Source organism: Solanum stenotomum, chromosome 3 (assembly GCF_019186545.1).
Source record: "Solanum stenotomum isolate F172 chromosome 3, ASM1918654v1, whole genome shotgun sequence".
In the NCBI taxonomy this organism is placed as follows: Eukaryota; Viridiplantae; Streptophyta; class Magnoliopsida; order Solanales; family Solanaceae; genus Solanum; species Solanum stenotomum.
Window position 1 is genome coordinate 65,008,231 of NC_064284.1, and position 10,393 is coordinate 65,018,623.

Consider the following 10,393-nt stretch of genomic DNA (forward strand, 5'->3'; position numbering starts at 1 on the left):
CATCCAAGAAGCTTAAAAGCTCACCTAAAACTCATTTGGCACTTCCTGAACACAAACCAAATATGCTACTAGCTTGAAAATGACATTTCGGACTCAATGAAATCGTCAGAATTTGAATTCGAGGTCTCCTTGACCCGATATCCGATAAGGCGTCAAGAAACTAACTTTAGGCTCAAAAACTCGAAACGCACTCGGGGCCTCTAAAAATTCAACCAAGACTCATTCTAGACTTAGAATCACCCCCTGAATCCAACGGTGCCCTCGGAATTCCATTTCGAGCACTGGAACCTCGTTTGTTGACCAAAGTCAACTCTTGATCAAAATTTCACAATTTTAGCAACTTAGGACCTCAAATCTTCGTTTTAACTCCAAATTCGACTTCGTAAATTCTCATAGACCCGTTTCGACATTCTAAAGCTGCTGGAATCGACGGAAATCCGATTCGAGTCTCGAAACTCCAAATGACTCGAAATAGCACTTTTAACCAAACTTTAACTCTTAAAAACTCAACTTTCCAAAAACTCAACTTTTCATCAGTTTTCCTCCAAACCAACTTCGAAAATACAACAATTAGGACTCGGGGCAACTATCGGAAGGGGTAAAACGGTCATTTTATGAAAATTTCCAAAAATGACCTTTAGGGTCATTACAATCCGTCTCTAGCTAGTTACTATATAAGTTATTCCTTGACCTAATTAGAAGTAAAAGTTAATTTAGGAGTACTATTTGATGAGAGTTTATGTCAACATTAACAAATCATTGTGACACTTGTGAGAAAGCAACAACAAATAGCAGCATAATATCACAAAAGGGAAAAAGAGTGAGATCTCTAAAGTTTTTGACCATGATTCCATGAAAAAATAAATTATGTTGTGGGAATCTCTTGTTGTTGAATAGTCTTAATGGCATTTGTTTGACATATGTAAAATGAGAAATTTAAAGTTAAATTATTTTTAAATAAAAAATATTCTTTTGACATGAAAATTATCCTAAGATTAATTCTCAACTTCACCAGTTGAACCTGGCCTCTCTGATTTAAAGTAAAAAAAGAGTGGTCAATTTCAGTAATTGAGATAGAATATTACACTTTTTGTTATTTAAAAGTGTGAGACCATTTTTATTTATTTCTTATTTAAATTAAAAGCTTAAGATGTTATAACGAAAGAAATACTATTATTTTGTTAATTATGTCTTCTGTATACTCCTTCATTTATAAGCTTGATTTTATTTTTATGAGTCAAGTATGTGATTTTATTTTTAATTATGGACGATTATATTTGTTAATTAGGTCTTTAACACACTCCCTCACTTTCATGCTTGATTATCACTTAGAACCAAGCTCCACGTGGATGTCCATCAAAAACTAAGCTTGATTTATAGACATCAAGAACCAAGCTTGATTTTTTTTATATTGCGTTTCAAAGCTATAGGTAATGGTGTAGTAAACTAATTGTAAATAGACAAAGACTCTAAGTTTAATCTCATAACATCGTAATTGAGCTATCTCCATAATCATCTCGCCAAACCATTGACTATTATACCAATCGTTTAGTTAATGATCAGTCAAAAAAATACTCTTTAGCATGATATGATATTTTCTTATTCAGTACGCTTTTTTGGTGAAGGGATATATTGAAACCATTTGGCCTCTCATAAGAAGGTAAAGACCATTTAACAAAGAGTAGCCACAACACTCTTTTCTTCAGCATATCCAAATGAATCATGCCAATCAAGTGACTATATATATAAATCCCTTGGCTTTCTTCATTTCCACATATCAATAAAAAGATCTTTTATATATGATGATAGTCGTATCAATATTTAATACTCTTTATCTCAATTAATTCTCATGTGATCCCAATTTTTTATTAGTTCGTCTAGAAAAAAATGACTTATTTCTAAATCTCGAGAAAATTTCAAGAATTGAAGATTAATTGGAGAGCAAGAAGCGCAGGTTATTCTCCTCTGGCAAGAAAGCTATGGTTATGCATAAATTATTTCTTGCCAAGGGAGAATTGCCCTACGTTTCTTTATTTTCCACATTGTATCTACTTCTTTCTCGTAAAGGGATATATTTCTGTTTTACTGGTTTTACATTAAAGTTTTCTCACATGATTTAGGTGTTAGAGAAACATCTGATGAAATGGCTCGAGTTGAAAAAAAATTGTTCCATGTTTAGTTTGAAATACTAGCAAATTTCAAAATTGTTTTATTCCGTCATTTATATTAAAATGACGAGGTTACTATCCCATGTAAAAAGGTGAGATAAAATAATTTCATGACATATTCTTGCTTAAGAGAGAATCCGAATTTGTAATTTTCTTTAATTAGCATGTAGTCAAATTTTGATTTATTCTATAATTACATGAAGCGCGAGTAATTTCTCTAGTCTTACAATAAAAGAGAAAACTGACCGCCTCCAACCTCATTGACACTTTGTAGGACATAAAAACATTACTTATCGGTGACAATAAAGAAATATGAATTTACTACATAATTTGCAACAATTTCAATTATTCTCAAACACAAACTTTTTTTTTTGAAATTTTGTACCATTATACAATTGTCTAACGGTCTTTTATTAAAATAAAAATTCTAAACAGGGATAAGTACAAGCAAAGGGAAGTAGACCTTATCTTACCAATCCTAATAAGATAATGAACTACTCCAACATTGAATTTCAAAATAAATAATTGCATTCATTGGCATTATATCATATTAATGCCTAATCAAGTATATAAAAACTTTAATCCTGATCCATGAAACTTTTGCTCTGTGATACGATTGAGTTTCTCTCTCATTTCTACGGTAAAATAATTTTTCCAATCTCCAATTTCTCCTTTACGGAAGAACGTTTTATTTCCCTCTCCAGTTGACAACTTCTCATTTGTATTCACCTCCAAATTGCTTAAATTCTCAAAGCTGCACATTTTTAATATTTCATCCACAACTCCACAATTTTCTTCCTCTATAGAAAATTGACATTCTAAGAATTCAGCCAATCGTTTAAGTTGAATTTTTGGCTTCTCTTTCATTTCTTCATACGTCAAGAAAAGTACTTTGTTGGGATTTTCTATGCTTTGTTTCTAATAATCCAATACATGATCCCAAACTGGACCGTAAATGCTCACCCCCTTGCAAAAACGATCAAATTCAATGGAATTGGTATCTTTGTTATCAAGTCTTAAATTGTTTGAAAAATGCCACATTAAAATAAAAGTGTCCCTAGGATTCCTACACAAGTAAACAAGTTTGGTTTCTGAATTTTGAACAGATTTTGGCAATGAAGCAAATGGCACATGAGTTGCCAAAAGTCTAGGTGAAGTGAAAGATGAAAAATCAGGGACTCGACCATCAACATAGAGTGTATATTCCAAGAATGGAACAAGAACATGAGGATTCTTAACAAGTAAAGGGTGATTTTGTTCAAAAACAGAATGCTTCATTCGATTCACTAGAGTGAATAAAAGTGATTTTAACCAAGTGGTTCCTAATTTTGGAGTTGTAACAGGAATGATATCAGTGTCTTGAGCTTGAAATTGTTGTTGACATGCAATAACACCTTGGATCAATCTTGGTGATGTCCAAAATCCTTGGTATTTGTAGATATATCCATCCCTTTTTTTTTTTGGTAGGGTAGAAAGTAATTTCTTACACTCTTCACTTAGGCTATCCTCTTGTAAATATTTGGGAGGAGAAGTTTGGGATGTTGTCATGATTTTGAGGATTGAGTGTTTTCTTCTAGTTATACTTATATAGATATCAAAGTAGGTAGATTATTTGTCATTATCATTTAAGTCAGTAATTTAAATTATAACTTAATTAAAAAGAAAATAAATAAATAACTTTCCTAGTCATAAAGATTATCACGTCACCTCTCTTACTCTTATGTCCAAAATTACATACAGATAGAGATAATTAAATGCCATTATCATTTAAATCACTTAAATCATAATTTTAAAAGGAAAACGGATAAATAACTTTCCAAGTGATAGTCACCTTGAGTTATCTACTATAATCATTTAATTCTTCTATTAGTCAAAATGGGAATTAAAAATAAATGATTTCCTAGTCATCTTCGAATCATATAGATAAATCTTTCACAATCATAAGTCACCTATAAGTCAAAAAGGAAAATGGATAAATGATTTTCCTAGTCATAACTACGTCACTTTAAATTATATAGATAAATTACCTGTAATAATCATTTAAGTTACGTATTAGTGAAAAAGAAAAAAAACCAAATGATTTTCCTAGCCATCCTCGAAGTATATAGACAAATTACTTGTCATAATCATTTAAATTACCTATTAGTAAAAAAAGGTAAAAATAAATGATTTTCCTAGTCAGTACTATGTCACCTTGAATTATATAGATAAATAGCTAGTCATAATCATTTAAGTCGCCGATTAGCCAAAAGGGGAAAAATAGATTATGTTCCTAGTCATCCATGAATTATATAGATAATTACATGTCATAATAATTTAAGTCACCTATTAGTGAAAAATGAAAAAATAAATGATTTTTTTAGTCGGAGTACTACATCACCTTGAATTATATAGACAAAATAACTTGTCATAATCATTTTTTTATCGACTGAAGAAGACATATCGAAGGGTTTTTCAATAAAAGGGACGGCAATGAATAGTAATTATTTTATTTATAAAGTCGTCACTTAGAATTAAGTTATGGTGTTCCAAGTCGCCTTTTGGATTCCTAATCAAAAGAAAATGTATCTTTTATTGGTTTGCGAAGAAAAAAAATCGAGTAAGGAATTATGTTGACCAAGGACAAGGTATGAGGCACCCTGAATCCCGTGGTTCTAGCCCGATTCAGTTTATCAACTTATACATGACTTAATAATTAATCTTGGATACATCATTTGCCTATGACTCGCTTAAAATATTGTTAAAATACACTTATCAAGACGCGGAAACGCGACCTCCCCTTGTGTATCACACCTAAATTTGAGTCTACTTGTTTGTTGAATCAAATATTTCAAATTTCCTCGAGTATTTGAAATGTAATGGTGAGATGAAGGTTTAGTCATTGATGCATTTCTATTTGATAATCTATGTGATGGACAGTTCCTCCCTTGTTTGTTTTGGAAAAAAAGAAGCAGAAAACTCTTTTTGTCAGCCTTTTAAAAAGCCCTTTTCAAAATTTTGTAATTGCCCGTTTAATAAGACATTATTTTCTTATTAGTTCATTTCAAAACAGAATGATACATTTTTGTATTTTGACGAAGGATATTCAACTGACCATCCTTCAATTTATGTTGATCTGCCACGTGTTTAATGGCATATAATAGTGTATTTCAAGAAAATTAAACAAAAGTTTTTCTTTTACCTTTGCTGCAAACTTTGAAGTGGTTGTTATTGTATGAGTGATTTACGGGGCAAATCTTCTTTGGCAATAAATGACCAAATTTGCACCAAATAATAGTGAAATGTGGTTTATTTGACAAAGAAGATTAGCCGAGTAATGCATCCACACAGAGCTTGAAGTCTCACTTGACCAATTGATTTGATGTTGTGTATTTTAAAAACTATATGAAACTCTTTTGTAGCAAAGAAGAAAAAGTAAGTATTCTTTTATTGGAGTATATTTCAATGCATAATATGCTCTGTGTAAAGAAATTGGAATAATGTTGCAAAATCTATACATACATATATATATATATATATATATATATATATATATATATAAATATACCTTTTTGACGTTTCAGTTTATGTGATATTTTTTTTAGTCTATTTCAATAATGAACGATACGCCTCTAAATTTGATAATAATTAACCTTACATTTATCTTTTTATCCTTAATGAGAAGTTTTATAACCAAAGAAATGTTCTGCATGTTAAGGCCACAATTTTCAAAAGTACTATAGCCACACAAATGCTATGACATATTTCATACTACAAATTTCACAAAAAAAAAAAATCATTTCTTTGGATGTGACCCTTTTCTGAGTCCTGCTAAACGCGGAATGTTTTGTGCTCCAGATGTTCTTTTTTATTTTTGGCTTAATCAAATGAACAGAGTCATTCCATTTCTTGTTCCGTATTACAACTTTAGGAAAAAGAGGTTCAATCCTGAATCAGTCTCTAGCTAGTTACCATATAAGTTATTCCTTGACCTTCTAATTAGAAGTAAAAGTGAATTTAGAAGTACTATTTGATGAGAATTTATGTCAACATTAACAAATCATTGTGACACTTACGAAAAAAGCAACAACAGATAGCAGCATAATATCACAAAAAGGGAAAGAGAGTGAGATCTCTAAAGTTTTTGACCATGATTCCATGAAAAAATAAATTATGTTGTGGCAATCTCTTCTTGTTGAATAGTATTAATGGCGTTTGTTTGACATATGTAAAATGAGAAATCTAAAGTTAAATTATATTTAAATAAAAAACTAAATTGCTTAAAATGAAAAATATATAAACTTAGATGAAAGAGTACTTATAATGTTAAGGGTGTGTTTGGTATGACGTAAAATGCTTTTCTATTTTCTCAAATTTGTTTGATTAAAAATTTTGAAAAATATTTTCTTTTTGAAAAAAAAATTCTTTCAAAATAAGAAAAATAATCTAGATAATTTTCTTAGTAATAAAAAATGACTTCCGCCCTACTAAACGTTTATGTAAAATTATGAAATCTAGATACTGAAAATTTTATGGCATATTCTAAAACATATAATAGCATCTCCTATTTTTATATATATTTAAAAATATTCTTTTGACATGAAAATTATCATAAGATTAATTCTCAACTTCACCGGTTGAACCCAACCTCTCTAATTTAAAGTAAAAAAAGGGTCAATTTCAGTAATTGAGATAGAATATTACACTTTTCGTTATTTAAAAGTGTGAGACCATTTTTATTTATTTCTTATTTAAATTAAAAACTTAAGATGTTATAACAAAAGAAATACTATTATTTTGTTAATTATGTCTTCAGTATACTCCTTCATTTATAAGCTTGATTTTATTTTTATGAGTCAAGTAAGTGATTTTATTTTTGATTATGGACGATTATATTTGTTAGTTATGTCTTTAACACACTCTCTCATTTTCATGACTTGATTATCACTTAGAACCAAGCTCTACGTGGACGTCCATCAATAACTAAGCTTGATTTATAGACATCAAGAACCAAGCTTGATTTTTTTTTATTGCGTTCAAAGCTATAGGTAATGGTGTAGTAAACGAATCGTAAATAGACAAAGACTCTAAGTTTAATCTCATAACATCGTCATTGAGCTATCTCCATAATTATCTCACCAAATCATTGACTATTATACCAATCGTTTAGTTAATGATCAGTCAAAAAATACTCTTAGCATGGTATGATATTTTCTTATTCAATACGCTTTTTTGGTGAAGGATATATTGAAATTGAAAGTCAAGAGGGGGGGTGAATTGAAATTTTCTTCGAGTCGACTACTCAAGGGTGAGAGTCAACTGACCTGCAAGTTAGTAATTTCAAACAATATAAAATATAATAACAGAATGTAAAGAGGCAGAAAACTTTATCCTGGTTCGAAACACCGATGTGGTGCCTACTTCCAGTCCCCTTGGGTTACAAGGGTTTCCTTAAGAGCTTTGAGTGAACTTGGTGATACAATGTTGGAGTATTCAGTACTTGTCTGATATGCAAATCAGACTTCTTATCTTGACGCAACCTCTACTTGTAAAACCTATACTAGAGATTATTCTTTCTCTTTTCTGTTACAATTGTAGACTAGACAGACTACAAGATTTTTTCTCAAAGATAAAGAAAGCAACAATACAAGTTCAAGTGAAGTTCGTAATTCTCTATGCTGAGGGTGCGGATAATTTATAGTGTTGGAGATGGATGATAATTTTGCTCTTCAAGGAAAACCCAAGGGATTTTCTTTCAATCAAGGATTTGTAAGGATTCCTTGATTGAGTGTAAACACGTCCATATCAGATATGTTCGTGTAAATATTTTCCTTCCTTCTTTGTGAGAATCTGTCTTGTACAGATTATTGACTTTATGATTCGTTAGCCTTGATTTGCTCCATGCTGATTCCTTCCATTTGAGTGAGTAAATCTTTTAGATTTGTTAGCCTTGATTTGTTCCTTGCTAATCTGTCTTCATGATCCTCTGCTCTAGATATATTTCCTTCCATGTTTATCCTATTGATGTTACTTTTCCTTTTTGTTTTTGAGTCCAACTGATCCTATGTCCTGCAATCATTATCAAAACATTAATGCTAACATACATGACTTAATAATTAATCTTGGTTACATCATTTGCCTATGACTCGCTTAAAATATTGTTGAATACACTTATCAAGTGCGACCTCTCCTTGTGTATCACACCTAAATTTAAGTCTACTTGTTTGTTGAATCAAAGATTATAGTTTTAAGAAGATTTAGATCAAGACGGGTAAACGGCAACCTTGCCACTTTATTAATTGTGACGCAAAGTTGCGACCTTAGTGAATGAAATAGCAATATCATTAAGGGAAGCAATGGTTTCAGAGGAAGGAGAAGAGCTAATTAGAGCTCGAACACGAAAGGTTGTTGTTATTTTTTGTTATCGAAAGCTTCATAAGTCCTATGTTACAAATTTCATCGAGTATTTGAAATGTAATTTTGACGAAGGATATTCAACTGACCACCCTTCAATCTATGTTGATCTACACGTGTTTAATGGCATATAATAGCGTACTTCGAGAAAATTAAACAAAAGTTTTTCTTTTACCTTTGTTGCAACCTTTGAAGTGGTTGTTATTGTATAGGATTAGTGTTGTATGAGTGACTTAGGGGGCAAATCTTCTTTGGCAATAAATGACCAAATAATAGTGAAATGTGATTATTTGCCAAAGAGGATTAACCCAGTAATGCATCCACACAGATTGAAGTCTCACTTGACCAATTGATTTGATGTTGTGTATTTTTAATACTATATGAAACTCTTTTATAGCAAAGAGGAAAAAGTAAGTATTCTTTTATTGGAGTATATTTCAATGCATATGCTCTGTGTAAAGAAATTGGAATAATGTTGCAAAATCTATTTATATACCTCATCCACGTTCAGTTTATGTGATATAGATTTTTTTTTAGTCTATTCCAATAATGAATGATACGCCTCTAAATTTGAAAATAATTAACCATGCACTTATCTTTTTATCGTTAATGAGAAGTTTGATAACCATAAAAATGTTTTGCATGTTAAGGCCACAGTTTTCAAAAGTATAGCGACACAAATGCTATGACATGTTTCAGACTACAAATTTCAAAAAAAAAAAAAATCATTTCTTTGGATGTGGCCCTTTTCTAAGTCCTGCTAACGTGAAATGTTTTGTGCTCCAGAATGTTCTTTTATATTTTTGGCTTAATCATTAAATGAACAGAATTGTTTCATTTCTTGTTCCGTATTACAACTTTAGGAAAAATAGGTTCAATCCTGAATACGTCCCTAGCTAGTTACCATATAAGTTATTCCTTGACCTTCTAATTAGTAGTACAAGTGAATTTAGGAGTACTATTTGATGAGACTTTATGTCAACATTAACAAATCATTGTGACACTTATGAGAAAGCAACAACAAATAGCAGCATAATATCACAAAAGGGAAAAAGACTGAGATCTCTAAAGTTTTTGACCATGATTCCATGAAAAAATAAATTATGTAGTGGAATCTCTTGTTGTTGGATAGTCTTAATGGCATTTGTTTGGCATATGTAAAATGAGAAATCTAAAATTAAATTATTTTTAAATAAAAAATTAAATCGCCTAAAAAATAAAATATATAGACTTAGACGAAAAGAGTAATTATAAGGTTAAGGGTGTGTTTGGTATGAGTAAAATGTTTTCCTATTTTCTCAAATTCGTTTGATTAAAAGTTTTGAAAAATATTTTCTTTTTGAAAAATAATTTTTTTTCAAAATAAGAATAATGATCAAGATGATTTTCTTAATAATAAAAAAATGACTTCCGTCGTAATTATGTAAAATTATGAAATCTAGAAACTGAAAATTTTATGGCATATTCTAAAACATATAATAGCATCTCCCATTCTTAGATATATTCAAAAATATTCTTTTGACATGAAAATTATCATGAGATTAATTCTCAACTTCACTGGTTGAACCTTGCTTCTCTGATTTAAAGTAAGAAAAGAGTGGTCAATTTCAGTAATTGAGATAGAATATTACACTTTTTTTGTTATTTAAAATTGTGAGACCATTTTTATTTATTTCTTATTTAAAAAATTAAGATTTTATAACAAAAGAAATACTATTATTTGGTTAATTATGTCTTGAGTATACTCCTTCCTTTATAAGCTTGATTTTATTTTTGAGTCAAGTATGTGATCTTATTTTTGAGTCAAGCATGTGATCTTATTTTTTAGGGAA

At 30.2% G+C, this 10,393-nt stretch overlaps 1 pseudogene; it reads right to left on the reverse strand.

Moving 5' to 3' along the window:
- Nucleotides 1–2,647: 2,647 nt before the first annotated feature.
- Nucleotides 2,648–3,716, reverse strand: LOC125858346 (cytosolic sulfotransferase 12-like; annotated as a pseudogene).
- Between the last annotated feature and the right edge of the window lie 6,677 nt (nucleotides 3,717–10,393).